This window comes from Arvicanthis niloticus, chromosome 9 (genome assembly GCF_011762505.2).
Source record: "Arvicanthis niloticus isolate mArvNil1 chromosome 9, mArvNil1.pat.X, whole genome shotgun sequence".
NCBI classification, from domain to species: domain Eukaryota; kingdom Metazoa; phylum Chordata; class Mammalia; order Rodentia; family Muridae; genus Arvicanthis; species Arvicanthis niloticus.
The window spans coordinates 11,374,803-11,395,805 of NC_047666.1; the positions used below are offsets into that span (position 1 = coordinate 11,374,803).

At 40.8% G+C, this 21,003-nt stretch overlaps 2 pseudogenes and 1 gene segment (V, D, J or C); all 3 read left to right on the top strand.

Moving 5' to 3' along the window:
• The window catches only part of LOC117715468 (immunoglobulin kappa constant-like), a 473,681-nt gene that overhangs the window by 410,953 nt on the left and 41,725 nt on the right, over positions 1-21,003 (top strand).
• LOC143443602 (biorientation of chromosomes in cell division protein 1 pseudogene) lies at positions 1,331-1,915 on the top strand (annotated as a pseudogene).
• On the top strand, positions 17,191-19,151 carry LOC143443603 (biorientation of chromosomes in cell division protein 1 pseudogene; annotated as a pseudogene).

Sequence of the window (21,003 nt, forward strand, 5' to 3'; positions counted from 1 at the left end):
TTTCTTCACCTGTTTGACTGTATTTTTTAATTATTTTATGTATTTACATTTCAAATGTTGTTCCCTTCCCTTAGGAGAAAGACTGAAAGAACTGAAGGAGATTACAAACCAATAGGAAGAATAGAATCAACTAACTGTACCAGTCAGAGCTACCAGGAACTAAGCCAGACCCAAAGAGGCCTGGTCCATGGCTTCTGATACATACATAACAAAGGACTGCCTCTCTGGTCTCAGTGGGACGAAATGGACTTGGTCCTGTGGAGGTCTGAGGCCCCAGAGAAGAGGGATGCTAGAAGGGTGAGGTGGAAATGGTAGGTGTGTGTGTGAGGGAGAATCCAAAAAGATTCTTTAATTGCATCTATGCTGAATACATAGGGATGTTTTCCTTGCTGATGTTCCTCAGATAGTTCTGCATTACAAGATTTTATGAAGCATTCATTTTGGACTCTGATTTTTCTTGTTTTTTCATGTTTAGACTCTCTAGGCAGTCCACAGTGCAGCAGCTTACTGTGTAGACAAGAATAGTCTGGAATTCACAGAAATCCTCCTGCCTCTGCCTTCCAAGTGCAAGACATACACTAACAGGCCCAATCTGAAACATGATATTTTTAAACCACCTATAAATTGTTACAAGTAAACACCAGGCTTCACATACATTGTATGCAAATCCATCATTTACTGTGGAGTGGAATTTACATTTGTTTATTTGTTGTTTGAGACTGAACCTCAACATCTTGATCTTCAACAGGATACTTCCAGTTTTCATCTGTACCTGAAGCTGACCATGTGCCACAGTTCTCTCTACCCAAATCCCACCAGGTAAGTGATGGTTTCCCAGGAGTGTTGACACACTTGTCAGCACAGGTAAGACTGCCACTTCTGCTCAGATTCCTGGCCCAGGAGAAACTTGCCTAGAGCCATCAGGACACAAGAACAAAGGAGCAGTCTGGGACAGAATCCTGTTTTCATCTGCACTCAGAGCTGTGGCACAGCTCACCATACCCAAGTTCCTCCTGGAAAGAACTTGTCTCCCAAGAGTACTGACACACAGGCTTGCAGGAGGGACAAGCCACAGTCAGAGACAGCAAGTCTAGACAACACCAGAGATAACCAGATGGCAAGAAACAAGGGCAAGAACATAAGCAATAGAAACCAAGGCTATGTGGCATCATAAGAACACAGTTCTCCCACCACAGTAAATCTTGGATACCCCCAATACACCCTAAAAACAAGACTCTGATTTAAAATAAAATCTCATGATGATGATAGAGGACTTTAAGAAGGACATACGTAACTGCCTTAAAAAATACAGGATGAAGAGGTGAGCATTATGGTTTCCATCCCTTCTCAACCCACCACTTCTCACCCTGCAGCCTACATTGACACTGCCTCCAGGCATCTTATTTATGCTAGTGGCTCCCAGAGGAGCAGCAGAGCACAGGGTCTAGTGCGAACACGAGGTGTGGCCATGGAGAACAGTGTAGAAGCAGCCTCAGCAGGCCAGGAACAGCATGGTTGGGAGCTCCATGGGGTGAGCAGCTCAGTCGATCCTGTGTGGCTGCCTCTGGGAGACCCACAGCTCAGTGCTCTCATAGTAGAGCTTCTCAAGAGCCATGGCCTGTTTGCCAGCTTCCACTGGGACTGCCTGGCTGACATGGACACTAAGACAATTTACCAGAACCTGAGGCAGAAGGTGGACAATTTTATGTCAATATATCTGGACAAACAGGAATGGAATCCTGCAATAAACAAGAACCAGTTGTGAAATGGGCCGAGGCAGAGCAGAGTTCAGTCAGGCATGCTGGAAGCAGGAGTGAACAAGATCATTTCTCAAGTGGTAGACCCCAAAGTAAACCACATCTTCAGGCCACAGATAGAGCAAGCAATCCACAAGTTCCTACCTGCCAAAATCTGAAAGCCAGAATTCTCCAGTGCCATCCCAAGATGATTCCTATGAATATGCCCGATACCTTTGGAAAGCTCTATTTAATGAAGAAATAGATTTCTGTTTCATACGGATATAATTTTAGTTGACTATGTCATTACTGATGTCAGGATTTTGGCCTTGATTGTGGTGGTGTCCACATGGCCTGGAGAGTAAGTTTGGTAGTGTGGGACAGTTACCTGTACTTGCTCATGGAATATGGTACCTTTGACCACCATGTCAAAGGGTCCCCCTGTAGACACTACATATGTTTGATCACTACAGTGACAAGGGTTGTCAAAAAACCAAAGAGAGAGAAACAGAGAAAGAGACAGAAACAGAGACAGAGACAGACACACACACAGATAGAGAATAGTTTATTTAATTTAATGACCTTAATAGTGGTCAGACCAGGGACATAGTTCAGAACTGAGTCTGAATGAATGAAACCAAACAATTATCAGGGCAGCAATTTTATAAGAAAAACAAAACATGATCAAAAATTTAAAAGGCGAGAAGAGGACCGATATTACATTTTGTCTTACTAGACAAAGTATTATAAGCTAAACTTTAAGCTGCTTGGTTCTGAGTAAGGAAGGGAGGTTGGATAGGTGGTGGTGAACAGGGGAATGTCAGAACACTAAGACTACAAAGCATTATTGATTCAACCATATCTTTTTGGCTTATCAATAACATTCTTCAGTGGCAGCTGTTGATAATTACTTCTGGGAAGTGGAGTCTGAGAACATTGAATGTATTCTAGCTTATGAGAAAAACAGAGACTGAATACTAAATGGCTACAATTATGTGAAAAGGTGCAGGCCTCAACACAATCCACAGAATCATAGAGGGTGGGTATAGAATACATGACTAGGGGGCAGAGGGATAGATAAATCTCTGTCACCATAGCTGCAAAATGTTTTGACAAGGGGAACTGAATGACTGTCTTCTGAAACCAGGGAGAAATGTGTGTTTGATGCCAGGGTCAGAATTTACTGGGCCAGTAAATTTTCTATGTAGTAGCTTTACATAGGATTATAACTTACTAAATGCTCACTCTGCCTAAGTTGGCCATGTGGAACTAGATATTGGTCAGAGGTTGCAATATTTAATATCATTTTGTAAAATCAGAAAATGACAAAATGAAAGAGTTAACATTTCATCTGAGACAGAAATGACAACAGCCTTCACACGATTTTCTTTGTTGTGTGTCAAGCACAACATTCATTAAATAATATTCACTGAAATACATGAACTCTTTGTGACCTCTGTCACATAGACTCTTTGCACTATGCATAAAACTTATTCTTCTTGGCCAATTTCTACCATGTTAGCTTCAGTCTCATGTCTGCTTCTATACTCAATTCCTTTGTCCTCCTTTGTAAAGCCCAACCCATCCTTTCCCCATACTCAGTGCCCTTCAGGACTTCTGGGCACATCCAAGAGCTCCTCTCTGAGCTGTTTATGGCCACATTTCTTGTCTCAGGGCTGGGATCAGGTACCTACATTGCAATGGTCAACCTCATTTGCACATCTGTGTTGCATTCCACACAGCAACATCCCTGTTCCATGAATCTTCTTTTCTATCATCTTCTCCATCTTTCTGTAAGAGGGTACTGAGTCTCCACTAATGATAAGAGGGAAATTCTGCTGCACTGAAGTAAAAGTACCAATGTTAATGAATAGAAAGTTAAGGTATAAGTCAATAAAAAGAGAACAAAATCAGTATAAACAAAAATATCTATTAACAGGATTATATGCAAAAATAAATGAGATGTGGGGCTTGGAGTGAGGCAGAACATTTGGTCATCTGGGTAACCCAGGCTACATGTCCTAAAGGGCTGCAAACTGAAGATCCTTCCACCTCAGCTTCTTACATGTTTGGATTGTTATAATACATCATCATGCCTGGCAGAAGTGCAGTTCTTTATGCTACATATATACAAGGCATGTCAAGAGCTCCAAGAGCAATGAGAGCAGCTCATGGAAGCATTACAATATTAGAAATATTTATTATTGTCTCCCACCAACAATAACCAGTCTTAAAGTAATAACTATGAGATTTAGGGATATTTAAAAAGGTATGGCCCTTTGCATGAATAATATACATTGCAGAATATAGAAATATTTTTTATTCTGGGCATAAATGAGAAATATTACCTAGCTTTCCACATTATAACAGGTCAATGTTCTAAAAATGTAAAAATCAACTAAAAGTGAGCATACCTCAGAAAGGAAGGTAAAATGTGAAGGATGACTTGCAAATTTCATGTAATGTATATTTGCCTTGCCCTGTTTATCTCATCTTTCAACTGCAGCTGGTTCAATACAGTGAATGTGTACAATAAAACAAAAGGATTCATCTCTACATGGCAGAGACCTGGAAACAGAAACAGTGAACATAAGCTGGGGAGGAAATTGTCCATCTTTCCTTTGTCCCCACCCTTTCCTCACTTCTTTCTTTCTCATTCTTCCTCCTTTCCTCTTCCTCCCTTTATGGTTTCTCTTTCTCTTCTTCCTTTCTGCCTCCCCCTCCCTCCTTTCTTCCTACTGTCCCCATTTCAATTCTTCTTACTGTTTCTTCTTTTTATAAGGCTTCTTATAACTTTTTTATTTTCTTATTTAATTAAAATACTACTATGTTGCTTCCCACCTTAAAATATAGCTAGAAAATCCAACCTTCTGCCTACTTAAATCTAGAAAGAACAGCAGTCTTAGAATATGAAGAAATACTCACTTCTCTATATATATTCGCATACATGTCTAACTGTTCATCTATCTGTATTACAATTTCTCTGGGGAAGAATCTACAGTTTTGTTAATTAGCTTTTTATCACCATGACAAACTACAAAATTTCTGTCTTTTAATAATCTTGGATGTTTTGAAGAACTGTACAAAAGATGCATCTCTGCACATCTCCATTACATACTTCTTTTCTTCATTTTGGAACTCAATCATACCCTGCAGAATTATTTATGTTCAATAAAAACAACTTCCTCTCACTGGCTTTACTTAAAGGTAATGGGCTGACAGGGTGGCTCTGTGAGCAAAATGCTTGTCACATAGGTGTGAGGACCTGGCTCACTCCCAGGTAGCCATATAAAGCCAGGCACAGCAGCAGCATAGACTGTATTTGGAGTGATGCTATGGCAAGATGAGAGACAGAAGGAAACAGAATCCCTACAAAAACCTGGCCTAGGAAGCATTTCATGAGTAGTGATGAACAACAACAGACCTTGTCTCAAATCTATACCCAAACTTGTCTGCTGATCTCTAAACACATAACATGTCAAGAGAGGTTGCCTTCAAACATGAACATGAACAAATAGACAAACATACAAAGACACATCACACACACATCTAAAACATGGATCTAAAAAAATAAGGTAGTATAACAAGTATTAACCTACTTTTCTTCACAGAATCATTTCTATTCCCTCTCAGATAATGCTTTCATTGGGTGTGTACGATTTTGAGGGATCAAGTTGTTCTTGAAATAACTAACATTCTTTATATAGTGCATGCACAATGCACTCCACAACCTCACACCTCAAAAGACTAGAGGGCAAATATTTAATAGAGTAGACTGTAAGGAAAAGCAGGGTGGTGGTGGTGTGCACCTTTAATCCTACCACTCAGCAGGCAGAGACAGGAGGATCTGATCTACAGAATGAGCTTCAGGACAACCAAGAATAGAAAAATTCTGACTCCAAAAAACATATATTTACAAGGGTCCTTTAAGACACATGTGATGTTCTAGTAAATTTTCTGCTGACACCAACTCCCTGTGGGTCAAACAGGACCAGGGGAACCTGGAACAGCAGTACACACTCTGCTGAGCAGATTTGCATATGGAGTCATTATATAACAGACCAGGCTCCTTTAAGGGCAGCTGTCAGGAGCCTAAGAAGCATCCTTTCTTCCAGCTCTCAGAGATGGAGACAGACACACTGTTCCTATGGGTGCTGCTGCTCTGGGTTCCTGGTGAGGATGCAGAGAAGTGTTGGGAGCAACCTCTGTGGCCATCATGACTTTTCATGCCTCCGGGCTCTTGATCACTATAATTGGGGCATTTGTAATTGGTTTTAAGTTTCCCCATTCCCTTTGATTCCCTGGTTTCTCATAGTGATGTCCACAGTAGTCTTGAAATATTTAAAGGAAAAGGTCCTCAGCTGGAAAGGTTTTTATACATATATAACAATAGTCTGTGTGTTTGTCATTCCAGGTTCCAATGGTGATGTTGTGCTGACCCAGTCTCCAGCTTCCTCGGCTGTGTCTCTAGGGCAGAGGGTCACCATCTCCTGCAGTGCCAGTGAAAGTGTCTATGGTGTTATGCACTGGTACCAACAGAAACCAGGACAGCCACCCAAACTCCTCATCTATGGTGCATCCAACCGAGCATCTGGGGTTCCTGCCAGGTTCAGTGGCAGTGGGTCTGGGACAGACTACACCCTCACTATCAATCCTATGGAGGCTGATGATGATGCAGACTATTTCTGTCAGCAAAGTAGTAAGTTTCCTCCCACAGTGCTCCAGGCATGAACAAAAACCTCCTGGGGTAGCAGCTCACTGAGGCTCAGTCTCTCAGTTCTCTCTTACTTTATGGCATCTCAACACAGAGCTCTAGGCTTGTTTGGCAAAATATCTGAAATAATGAAACAAATTCTATGAATAGATATGTATATGTGTCCCATCCCTCATGCTTTATAATTTGTTTCCCAACAAAATATATAATTGTTTTAATTATTATTTATTATCTAAATTTTAGTAACACACATTTATCTTTGGATGACTTTCCCTTCTCCCCTAACTACCTGACCACATTTCTGGCTAGTCCCTTGCCCTCAGCATCCTCCTTTAACTTTCTAGTTACTGAAGATTTATTGTCTCTCATTTTTTTTATTTTGAAAATAGAAAAGGATAGTAAATACAAACTATGTCACTGAAAAACAGTGTTAATCAAAGACATTTATTGGTGTGTGGGTGTGTGGGTGTGTGTGGGTGTGGGGGGGAGTGTCTGTGTGTCTCTGTATGTATGTGTGTGTGTGTGTGTGTGTGGGTGTGTGTTTGGGAGTGTCTGTGTGTCTCTGTATGTATGTGTGTGTGTGTGTGTGTGTGTTTGGGAGTGTCTGTGTGTCTCTGTATGTATGTGTGTGTGTCTGTGTGTGTGTGTGTGTGTGTGTGTGTGTCTGTGTGTGTTTGTGTATGTGTGTGAGTGTGTGAGTGTGTGAGTGTCAAAGGACAACCTACAGAAGTTAGTTCTTTCTTTCCATCAGGTTCAGTCTGGGATTCAAACTCAGGTCATAAGTCTTTGGTGAGCATGCTTCCTGGAACAGGGTGAGAAACCGTGCCAACCTGGCATACTATTTCTTACTCTTGAATCACTTATTTTTCATTTTAAATTGTGTACCTGGGAAGAAGAGTACAAGTGTGAGTGCTCATAGCAGTCAGAAGACAGCACCAGATCCCAGGGAACTGAAGATACAGGAAACTTCGAGTTAGTTGATGTGGGTGCTGGAAACCAAACTGGGGTGCTCTGCAAGATCAAGAAGACCTCTGAATTGCTAATGTACTCATTCACCTCTGATCTACCATTTATTAAGGGACTCCTGTAGATTTAGTAACCCCTTTTCCCTAAAACAGTGGAAGACTTGATGAGAACATAGTTATCCATCATCTAATTTAAATAGTTCATTGAGTAGCTAAGCTATAAAATTGAAGTTGCCTTGGAGAACCAAAGATTTTTGAGATGCCAGAGCCATTGGATATCTGCTGAGGAAAGCTGCTAACAGGGAGTGGAACCAACCTGGGAAAAGAAGTTTGTTGCAGTCAACAAAGATGAAAAAGGAGTTGGAGATCTGAAGACCACTTTGACATCAGACATGGAGATACAGGGTTTGGGGTTTTCCCAGCTGGTTTCCTGCCTGGCTTTGGGGATTTCAGCTAAGTGATTGGATGGATCTCAGAAGAGACTTTGAACTTTGAACTTTGAACATTGTTGAGAATGCTATACACTATGGAGACATTGGAAGTTGGACTAAATGTCCTTTTTAATTATGATATGGCTAGATAGGGCACCCATAGACTCATGTGTTTGAACAGGCCTATGTGGGACAGGGAGTGAAATAAAATATATTTGGTTTAGGGAGTGTCACTATTAGGAGGTGAAGCCTTGTTGGAGTAGGTGAGTCACTATGGGCACAGGCCATCATCCTAGCTGCCTGGAAGTCAATCTTCCACTAGCATCAGATGAACATATAAAACTCTCAGCTCTGCCTACATCATACCTGCCTAAATGCTGCCAAGTTCCCATCTTGATGATAATGGACTGACATCTGAACTTGTAAGCTAGCCCCAATTAAATGTTGTCCTTTATAAGGAAAAGAAAGAAAGAAAGAAAGAAAGAAAGAAAGAAAGAAAGAAAGAGACCTCTGCCCAGCCTGTTGGTGTGTGGACCCTGGATCCTGCCCGAGACATTCTGGAGGCCCCATGGATCCCACAGCCACCTTTAGGTAGGAAAACCCACATACTGCCCTGAGCCCATAGCTGGGTGCTATGAGCGCTCAGATTCCAGCAGATGCCCCCTACCCGCCCCTGCCGGCTATCACTCCCCTTATGCCCCTCTTCCGGAACTGAGGCCTGGACCAGACCTCTGCAAGGTCTGCTGTTGTGTGGACCCCAGATTCTGCCTGAGACATACTAGAAGGTCCACTCAACCCAGAGCCACAGAGGAACGACTGAACTCAGAGCTTCAGACAACATACCCTGAGATATCCTAGAGGAGACACTGCACCCAGAACAGCAGACACCTAGCTGGACTGCTACATTGGAGGCACCATATCCTGAGGCATCCTAGATGTACCACTGTAATCAGTGCAGCTGGAAAAGATCACAGAGACATCTGGACCCCTAGAAGATCAGACACAAGCTAGATAACTGGAAAGGCAGGCTTCAGTCAGAGACAGCAAGTACAGGAAGTACTAGAGTTAACCAGATGGCAAAAGGCAAGAGCAAGAACATAAGCAACAGAAACCAAAGTTACATGGCATCATCAGGACCCAGCTCCCCCATCAGAGCAAGCCCTGAACACCTCATCACACCAGAAAAGCAGGAATCAGAATTAAAATCACTTCTCATGATGATGATAGAGAGTTTTTAAAAAGACATAAATAACACTCTCAAAGAACTTAAGGAGAGCACTGGAAGACAGATAGAAACCCTTAAAGAGGAAACACAAAAATCCCTTAAAGAATTGCAAGAAAATGCAACCAAATGGGAAAAGGTATTAAACAGAACCATGCAGGATCTAAAAATGGAAGTAGAAACAATAAAGAAATCACAAAGGGACAATACCCTGGGATAGAAAACCTAAAAAAAAGATCGGGAGTCATAGACACAAGTATCACCAACAGAATACAAGAGATGGAAGAGAGAATCTCATGTGCAGAAAATACCATGGAAAACATTGACACAACTGTCAAAGAAAATGCAAAATACAAAAAACTACTAACCCAAAATATACAAGAAATCCAAGACACAATGAGAAGGCCAAACCTAAGGATAATAGGCATAGATGAAGGGGAAGACTCCCAACTAAAAGGACCAGTAAATATCCTCAACAAAGTTATAGAGGAAAACTTCCCTAACCTAAAGAAAGAGATGTCCATAAATATACAAGAAGCCTACAGAACTCCAAATAGCCTAGACCAGAAAAGAAATACTTCCCGCCACATAATAGTCAAAACATCAAATGTACAAAACAAAGAAAAAATACTAAAAGCAGTAAGGGAAAAAGGCAAAGTAACATATAAAGGCAGACCTATAAGAATTACACCAGACTTCTCACCAGTGACCATAAAAGCCAGAAGATCCTGGACTGACATCATACAGACCATAAGAGAACACAAATGCCAGCCCAGACTACTATACCCAGCAAAACTCTCAATCATTATTGATGGAGAAACCAAAATATTCCATGACAAATCCAAATTTACACAGTATCTCAACACAAATCCAGCACTTCAAAGGATAATTGGTGGAAAACCCCAACACAAGGAGGGAAACTACAACCTAGAAAAAGCAGGAAAGTAATCTTCCAAAAACCATAAAAGAAGGTAGCTACACAAACATATCTCCACTGCCAATAACAAAAATAACAGGAAAAAACACTCATTTTTCCTTAATATCTCTTAATATCAATGGACTCAATTCTCCAATAAAAAGACATAGACTTTCAGACTGGATACGTAAACAGGACCCAACATTTTGCTGCATTCAGGAAACGCACCTTTGTGGAAAAGACAGACACTTCCTCAGAGTAAAAGGTTAGAAAACAATCTTCCAAGCAAATTGTCCCAAGAAACAAGCAGGAGTAGCGATTGTAATATCAAATAAAATCAGTTTTCAACCAGAAGTAATCAAAAAAAGATAAAGAAGGACACTTCATATTCATCAAAGGAAAAATGTACCAAGAGGAACTCGCAATTCTGAACATCTATGCACCAAATGCAAGGGCAACCACATACATAAAAGAAACTTTACTAAAGCTTAAAGCATACATTGCACCTCACACAATAATAGTGGGAGATTTCAACACCCCACTCTCAGCTATGGACAGATCATGGAAACAGAAACTAAACTGAGACACAATGAAACTAACAGAAGTTATGAACCAATTGGACATAACTGACATCTATAGAACATTTCATCCTAAAAAAAAAGAATATACCTTCTTCTCAGCACCTCATGGTACCTTCTCCAAAATAGACCATATAATTGGTCACAAAACAGGCCTCAACAGATACAAAAAGATTGAAATAATCCCTATTACCTTATCAGACAACCATGATCTTAGACTTGTCTTTGACATGGACAAAAACAACAGAGAGCCCACATACACTTGGAAACTGAACAATGCTCTACTCAATGATAACTTGGTGAAGGAAGAAATAAAGAAGGAAATTAAAGACTTTTTAGAATTAAATGAAAATGAGGACACATCATATCAAAACTTGTGGGACTCACTGAAAGCAGTACTAAGAGGAAAAATCATAGCTCTAAGTGCCCACAAAAAGAAAATGGAAAGAGCATACATTAACAACTTGACAGCAAACCTGAAAGCGTTAAAACAAAAAGAAGCTAATATACCCAAGAGCAGTAGACGGCAGGAAATAATCAAACTCAGAGCTGAAATCAACCAAGTTGAAACAAAAAGAACTATACAAAATATCAACAAAACCAGGAGCTGGTTCTTTGAGAAAATCAACAAGATAGACAAACCCTTAGCCAGATTAACCAAAGGGCGCAGAGACAGCATTCAAATTAATAAAATCAGAACTGAAAAGGAAGACATAACAGAAACAGAGGAAATTTTTAAAAAATCATCAGATCCTACTACAAAGGCCTATACTCAACAAAATTGGAAAATCTGGATGAAATGGACAATTTTCTAGACAGATACCAGGTACCAAAGTTAAACGAGGAGCAGATAAACCATCTAAACAGTCGCATAACTCCTAAAGAAATAGAAGCAGTCATTAAAAATCTTCCCACCAAAAAATGTCCGGGGTCAGATGGTTTCAGTGCAGAGTTCTTTCAGACCTTCAAGGAAGACCTAATACCAATCCTCTTCAAGCTATTTCATCGAATAGAAACAAAAAAAAAAAAAAATACCCAATTCATTCTATGAAGCTACCATTATGCTCATACCTAAACCACAGAAAGACCCAAGAAACGAAGAGAACAATAGACCAATCTCTCTTATGAATATTGATGCAAAAATACTCAATAAAATTCTCGCAAACCGAATCCAACAACACATCAAAACAATTATCCATCAAGATCAAGTAGTCTTTATCCCAGGAATGAAGGGATGGTTCAATATTCGGAAATCCATCAATGTAATCCACTACATAAATGAACTCAAAGAAAAAAAACACATTTCACTAGACACTGAGAAAGCATTTGACAAAATTCAACATCCCTTCATGTTAAAAGTCTTGGAAAGATCAGGAATTCAAGGCCCATACCTAAACATAATAAAAGCAATATACAGCAAGCTAGTAGCCAACATCAAACTAAATGGAGAGAAACTTGAAGCAATCCCACTAAGATCAGGGACTAGGCAAGGCTGCCCACTCTCACCCTACCTATTTAACATAGTACTGGAAGTCCTAGCTAGAGCAATTAGACAACAAAAGGAAGTCAAAAGGATACAGATAGGAAAGGAAGAAGTCAAAATTTCACTATTTGCAGATGATATGATAGTATACATAAGTGACCCTAAAACTTCCACCAGAGAAATCCTAAACCTGATAAACAACTTTAGCAATGTGGCTGGATATAAAATCAAGTCAAACAAATCAGTAGCCTTCCTCTATTCAAAGGATAAACAGGCTGAGAAAGAAATTAGGGAAATGACACCCTTCACAATAGACACAAATAAAATAAAATATCTTGGGGTGAATCTAACCAAGCAAGTGAAAGATCTATATGATAAGAACTTCAAGTCTCTGAAGAAAGAAATTAAACAAGATCTCAGAAGATGGAAAGATCTCCCATGCTCCTGGATTGGCAGGATTAACTTAGTAAAAATGGCTATCCTGCCAAAAGCAGTTTATACATTCAATGCAGTCCCCATCAAAATTCCAAATCAATTCTTCATAGAGATAGAAAGAGCAATTTACAAATTCATTTGAAATAACAAAAAACCTAGGATATCGAGAACTATTCTCAACAATAAAAGAACTTCTGGGGGAATCACCATTCCGGACCTCAAACTGTACTACAGAGCAGTAGTGATAAAAACTGCATGGTATAGGTACAGAGACAGACAGGATGATCAATGGAATAGAATTGAAGACCCAGAAATGAACCCGCACACCTATGGTCACTTGATCTTTGACAAGGGAGCTAAATCCATCCAGTGGTAAAAGGAGAGCATTTTCAACAAATGGTGCTGGCTCAACTGGAGGTCAGCATGTAGAAGAATGCAAATTAATCCATTCTTATCCCCTTGTACAAAGCTCAACTCCAAGTGGATAAAGGACCTTCACATAAAGCCAGATACACTGAAACTAATATAAGAGAAGTTGGGGAAGACCCTCGAATACCTAGGCACAGGGGAAAAGTTCCTGAACAGAACACCAATGGCTTATGCTCTAAGATCAAGAATTGACAAATGAGACCTCATCAAATTGCAAAGATTCTGTAAGGCAAAGGACACTGTCAACAAGACAAAACAGCAACCAACAGATTGGGAAAAGATCATTACCAATCCTAGATCCTATAGAGTGCTAATATCAAATATATATAAAGAACTCAAGAAATTAGATGCCAAACAACAAAATAACCCCATTAAAAATGGGGTAAAGAGCTAAACAAAGAATTCTCAACTGAGGAAACACGAATGGCCAAGAAGCACCTTAAGAAATGCTCAACATCCTTAGTCATCAGGGAAATGCAAATCAAAACAACCCTGAGATACCACCTGACACCAGTCAGAATGGCTAAGATCAAAAATTCAGGTGATTGTAGATGCTTGCAAGTATGTGAAGACAGAGGAACACTCCTTCATTGTTGGTATGGTTGCAAGCTGGTACAACCACTCTGGAAATCAGTCTGGCGGTTCCTCAGAAAATTGGACATAGCACTACCTGAGGACCCAGCTATACCACTCCTGGGCATATACCCAAAAAATGCCCCAACATATAACAAAGATATATGCTCCACTATGTTCATAGCAGCCTAATTTATAATAGCCAGAAGCTGGAAAGAACCCAGATGCCCTTCAACAGAGGAATGGATACAAAAATGTGGTACATTTACACAATGGAATATTACTCAGCTATTAAAAATAATGAATTCGAGAAATTCTTAGGTAAATGGATGGAAATACAAAATATCATCCTGAGTGAGGTAACCCAATCACAAAAGAACACACATGGTATTTACTCACTGATAAGCGGAGATTAGCCCAAAAGTTTGAAACAACAAAGATTCAACTAACAGATCACATGAAGGTCATGAAGAAGGAAGAACAAGTGTGGATGCCTAGGTCTTTCTTAGAAGGAGTAACTAAATACCCAAGGGAGCAAATATGGAGACAAAGTGTGGGACAGAATCTGAAGGAGAGGTTGTATGGAGACCATTCCACCTGGGTATTCATTCCATGTGCAGTCACCAAAAATAGACGCTGATATGGATGACAGGAAGGGAAAACTGACAGCAGCCTGATAAGGTGGTCTCCTTAGAGGTTCCCCAGAGTCTGACATACCCAGAGACAGATACTCACAGCTAACCATTAATCTGATCAAAGGTTCCCAATGGAGAAGTTCCCAATGATGGCCCCATGAGGAGAGCAACAATACCAACCAGCCAGAGCTCTCCAGTGTCTAAACCAGCAGCCTGGGAGCACATAGGAAGGGACCCATGACTCCAGCTGTATATGTAGGGGAGGATGGCCTTGTTGGGCATAGTTGGGAGAGGAGATCTTTGGTCCCATGAAGGCTGAACACTGAGGGGGGGTGAGGGTGGGGAGGGGGAATGGGGGATAGGTGGGTACACACCCTCATAGAAACAGGAGGAGGGGGATGGGATAAGGGGTTCCTGGTGGGGGGAATGTGGTAAGCAGATAAAATTTGAAATGTAAATATTATATTTAATAAAAGAGGGGAAAAAAGAAAAGCTGTTAGAAACAACATCTTTAATAAAATGTCAGCCCTCTTTAAAAAAAACTATCTTGATACTAAAATTTGTTTTGAGAATTGTATATTGCAGAATAATCAGCCTTGGTGTATCTACTCATCCAGCAAGCAGGGCAGACCTGCTCAAACCTCTGAGGTCCTGGAATTCCATCTGGATGCAGTGAAGACACAGCATCAGAGGCTTATCAATTTACTCTTCCCCCAACTCCTCTTCTAATATCTCAATGCCCATAATCAGCTTGAAGAAGTTAATGATGAGTCAGCGCCCCTATTCCCTGGGCTTGGGGACTAAGGTGGTAAATGTTGGGCAGGCTTTCTAGGGAAAAGTAGTGGTTTTGTGGGAATAGAGAGGATTAGCTAGTATTTATTTCATAGCCATAACCTATTGGTAGAAATCTGTACAATTATTATCAAAATGAAGATACAATTTCTTAAATGGCATCAATTTACTTTGATCACAAATTTTAAGGTTTTCATTGGTACGAGCTTCTTATTGATATAAAAGTGAGATGAATGTTGATACTCTCATAGGCATTGTACCAGTATAACACATTTAGGAATACAAGGCTTAGACCCAGCCTTTCTTTAACTTTTTTAACAGATTTGAAATGGTTAGCCTGTGAGTTAAGGGACTATAGCAAATTCATAGCTTGGAGTTTATTGTTAGGGTGTTTTCTATGTTTTATTTGGAAATAGCTGAGTGGAGTTAACAGACAACAGTCCAGATTACCTTACATGGATAGTTGGTTTTCAAAACGTCAGAAGTCCACAGAATTGATGTGACAAACATTTCTATATTAATGTTCATTTTGATTAGAGACCTGTCTGCTCCTGACAGCTTCCTGTATTGAATTCTAAGAAGAAATTGAGCATCTTTGGAGTTACTCCAGTTGTGGTGAGACAGCCACTAGACAAGAATTGCCTCTTTCCAATAACAGACAAATTACTGTCCAGAAAAGGACACACTTGCAGAATAGTCGACTGATTATATCTGCCTAGACAGAGTAATCAGCCCTTAATAATTCTGCAGCACTAAGGTCTGTCAGATGATCCTGGGCCAGAAGGCTGAAGATCAGATGCTCCAACGTTTTGTAGTATAGGGACTGTCCAGGTGTTCAGAGGTCTCTATAAATTGGCTAAGGTTTAGAAGCTATACTTTGTGCTTCCCATAATTTCAGTTAACTCAGTCATTCTGGATTTCTGACGGGGTTGAAAACTTATAGTCTCATAGACAATCCTGGCTATTTACCTTGACAGAAAAGATTTGAGTGTATGGTCTTCAGCTGACATTCATTCTAAAGCCAAGGAAAAAGCCAGGTTCAGAACTAAGTGTTTTAGTTAGGAGAGATGACAGAGGTTCTGCTTAGTCAACAAAATGATGGACTGGGTATTAGGACTATCTTGTACCTCACTGGTACAAATTGGCATAATTATGCTCTAATTGTATTTTGAGAGAATAGTTTTATTTTAACAGGAAGGGTGATATGTAGGAGGAGCTAAGGGGGAAGGAGTACAGAGAGGTAGAGATGGAGTAAGGAGAGGAGGAGAAGGAGGAGAGGAGAAGCTAGGTGATGAGAGAGAAAAAGAGAGAGGAAGAGGGGGGAGACAGGGAGGCAGATGTTCACGTGTCTCCACCAGTCAAATATAGTTGATATATTTAGGTTGGGTATTGGGTTACACCTATGATTGTGAATTACCAAACTTATAAAGCCTTTGATTAACATTTTAAAAAGTTTATAAATGCAAAAAGGAAAAGGGGGCATGGGATAGGGGTTTTCAAAGTGGGGGAATGGGGAAAGGGGATGGCATCTGAAGTGTAAATAAAATATCCAATAAAAAAGAAACAAAAACAAAAAAGTGCTTGTGATTGTGCTGGTGTTTATGCTTCTCTTTTGATAGCCTGCAGAGTGCCTTCCCATACCAAAGACACTAGAACATAGTGGGAAATTCCAATTCTATATAGGAACCAGATTAATTTCTTCATGTTCAGAGAGTTGTGTAGGTATCCACATATTTGTGGAACAAGCAGAGGAAGTGTTGACTTGAGCCTCTATATTAGTGTGTGAACCCCATCAGGAATTCAACCAACCTTAGATGAACACTATTTGAAGACTTGTATGTGTACACATGTGTGTGCATGCTTGTGTGCTCACATCCCACTGAACAGTACCCCAGCTCCAAAAAAGTCTACTTTTTTCTCAGTTTGTGTTTTCTTTATTTCTTCTACTTATATTTTCAGGACTTGAACTGTTTTATTCATTTTCTTCACCTGTTTGACTATATTTTTAATAATTATTTTATGTGTTTACATTTCAAATGTTGTCCCCTTTCCCTTAGGAGAAAGACTAAAAGAGCTGAAGGGGATTACAAACCAATAGGAAGAACAACAGAATCAACTAACTGTACCAGTCAGAGCTACCAGGAACTAAGCCACCAACCAAAGAGCACACATGGGCTGGTCTGTGGCCCCTGATACATATATAACAATGGACTGACTCTCTGGCCTCAGTGGGATGAAATAGACTTGGTCCTGTGGAGGTCTGAGGCCCCAGAGAAGAGGGATGCTAGAAGAGTTAGGTGGAAATGGTGGGTGGGTGAGGGAGAATCCAAAAAGATCCTTTAATTGCATCTATGCTGAATACATACGGACGTTTTCCTTGCTGATGTTCCTCAGACAGCTCTGCATTACAAGTTTTTACGAGGCATTTGTTTTGGACTTTCTTTTTTCTTCTTTTTTTTTATCTTTAGACTCCCCATGTAGTCCACAGTACAGGAGCTTACTGTGTAGACAAGACTAGTCTTGAATTCACTGAGATCCTCCTGCCTCTGCCTTCCAAGTGCTAGGGTCCTATACATATACTAACAGGCCCAGTCTAAAACATGATATTTTTAAACAATCTATAAATTGTTACAAGTAAACGCCAGGCTTTACATAGGTTGTACGAAAATACAGGATCTTATATTGGAATGCAATTTACATTTGTTTATTTGTTGTTTGAGACTGGACCTCAACATCTTGATCCTCAACAGGATACATTCGGTTTCCATCTGCACTTGAAGCTGACCATGTGCCACAGCTCTCCATACCGAAATCCTGCCGGCTAAGAGATGGTTTCCCAGTAGTGTTGACACACTTGTCAACACAGGTAAGACCACCACTTCTGCTCTAATTTCTGGCCCAAGAGAAACCCGCCCAGAGCCATCAGGACACAAGAACCAAGGAGCAACCTGGAGCAGAATCTTTCTTTTTTCTTTTTTTGTTTTTTTCTTTCTTTTTTTTGGGGGGGGGGGGGGTGGGGGGTTTGAGACAGGGTTTCTCTGTGTAGCCCTGGCTGTCCTGGAACTCACTCTGTAGACCAGGCTGACCTTGAACTCAGAAATCCGCCTGCCTCTGCCTCCCAAGTGCTGGGATTAAAGGCATGTGCCACCACTGCCTGGAATCTTTCTTTTTTCATCTGCACTCAGAGCTGACCCTGTGCCACAGCTCTCCATACCCGAATTCCTCCCAGAAAGAACTGGTCTCCCAGGAGTACTGACACACAGGCTTGCAGGAGGAACAAGCCGCAGTCAGAGACAACAAGTCCAGACTATACCAGAGATAACCAGATGACGAAAAGCAAGGGCAAGAACATAAGCAATAGAAACCAATACTATTTGGAATCATCAGAACCCAGTTCTCCCACCATAGTAAACGCTGGATACTCCAATAAACCCTAAAAGCAAGACTGACTTAAAATCAAATCTCATGATGATGATAGAGGACATTAAGAGGAACATAAATAACTCCCTTAAAGAAATACGGGAGGGAGCAGGGAGGGTCGTGGTCCCCACTGCCTCCCAACCCACCAATTCCCACCTCTGCAGCCTCTGGCTCTATCTTCAGTCAGTGGCTCCCAGAGGAGCAGCAGAGTTGTAGGTCCAGTGTGGGCATGGGGTGTGGCCATAGAGGAAGGTGCAGGAGCAGCTTCGGGAGACCAGGACCAGCAGGGGTGGGGGCTCCAGTGGGGCAGGCTGCCCTGTTAATCCTGCTTGGCTGCCTCCAGGAGATCCACAGCCCAGTGCTCTTATAGTGGAGCAGCTCAAGAGCCTTGGCCTTTTGACAGCTTCCACTGGGACTGCCCGACTGATGTGCACAATGAGCCAGCTTATCAGAACCTGAGGCAGACGGTGAATAATTTTGTGTCAACACATCTGGACAAACAGGAGTGGAATCCTGCAATAAACAAGAACCAGTTGTGAAATGGGCTGAGGCAGAGCATGGTTCAGTCAGACATGTTGGAAGCAGGGGTGGACAGGATCATTTCTCAAGTGGTAGACCCCAAACTAAACCACATCTTCAGGCCACAGGTAGAGCAAACAATCCACAAGTTCCTGGCCACCCAAAAAAGAAGCTCTCCCAGCTCCCCCTCCAGAACCTGAAAGCCAGGATCCTCCAGCACCATCCCAAGATGCTTCCTGGGAATATGCCCAATACCTTCGGAAAGCTCTATTTAACAAAGAAATGAATTCCTGTTTCATATGAATATAACTTTAGTCGACTAAGTCATTACTGATGTCAGGATTTTGGCCTTGAATGTGGTGGCATCCACACTGGATGCAGAGCAAGTTTGGTGGAGTGGGACAATTACCCCTACTTGCGCATGGATTGTGTTACCTTTGACCAGCCTGTGGAAGGGTAGCCCAGTAGACACTACATAGGTTTAAACACTACAGTGACATGGGTTGTCAAAAAGCCAGAGAGACAGACAGAGAAAGAGAGAGAATGAGAGAGAGAGAGAGAGAGAGAGAGAGAGAGAGAGAGAGAATAGTTTATTGAATTTAATGACCTTAATAGTGGTCAGACCAGGGACATAGCTCAGAACTGAGTCTGAATCAATAAAAGCAAACAATTATCAGGGCAGACTTTTTATAGGAAAAAACATGTTCATAAGTTTGAAAGACAAGAAGAGGAGCAATATTACATTTTGGCTTCTTAGACAAAGTATTATAGGCTAACCTTTAAGCTGGTTGGTTCTGAGATAAAAGCAAGGTTGGATGAGTGATGAACAGAAGAATTTCAGAACACTAAGACATCAGAGCATTATTGATTCAACCATAATTTCTTGGCTTGTCAATAACATACTTCAGTGGCAGCTGTTAATAGTTACTTCTGGGAAGTGGAGTCTGAGAACACTGAATGTATTCCATCTTATGAGCAAAACAGAGACTGAATACAAAATGGCTAGTTATGTGAAAAGGAGCAGGCCTCAACACAATCCACAGAATCATAGAGGGTGGGTATAGAGTACAGGACTAGGGGGCAGAGGGACAGATAAATCTCTGTCACCATTGCTGCAAAATTTTTTGACAAGGGGAACTGAATGACTGGCTTTTGAAACCAGGGAGAAATCTGTGTTTGATTCCAGGGTCGGCATTTACTGGGCCAGCAAATTTTCTATGTAGAAGCTTTACATAGAATTATAAGTTACTAAATGCTCATTCAGCCTAAGTTGGGAATATGCAACTAGATATTGCTCAGTGCTTACAATTCTTAATATGATTTTGTAAATTCAGAAAATGACAAAATGAAAGAGTTAACATTTCATCTGAGTCTGAAATGACAAGAGCCTTCACACAATTTTCTTTGTTGTGTGTCAAGCAAAACATTCATTAAATAATAATCAGTGAAACACGTGAACTCTTTGTGACCTCTGTCATATAGACTCTCTTTGGACTATGCATAAAACTTATTTTTCTTAGCCAATTTCTACCATGTTAGCTTCAGGCTCATGTCTGCTTCTACACTCAATTCCTTTGTCCTCCTTTGTAAAGCCCAGCCCATCCTTTCCCCATACTCAGTGCACTTCAGTACTTCTGGGCAAATTAAAGAGCTCCTCTCTGAGCTGTTTATGGCCAAATTTCTTGTCTCAGGGCTGGGATCAGGTACCTACATTGCAATGATCAACCTTGTCTGCCTAACTGTATTGCATTCCACACAGGAACATCCCTGTCCCATAAATCTTCTGTTTTATCACCTTATCCATATTTCTGTCAGAGTGTACTAAGTCTCCACTCATGATGAGGGGGCCATTCTGAAGCACTGAAGCAAAAGTGCCAATGTTAATGAATAGAAAGTTATAGGTCAATTAAAATAGAGGATAAAGTAGATATAAATAAACATATATATTAACAGCACTATATACAAAAATAGATGAAATGGGGAGCTTGGAGTGAGGCAGAAGATTTGGTCATTTGGGTAACACAAGACGTGTGTCCTAAAGGACTGAACACTCAAAATCCTCCCACCTCAGCTACTCACATCTTTGGATTACTAGAATACATAATCATGCCTGGCAGAAGTGCAGCTCTTGACACTACATACAAGACAAGTCAAG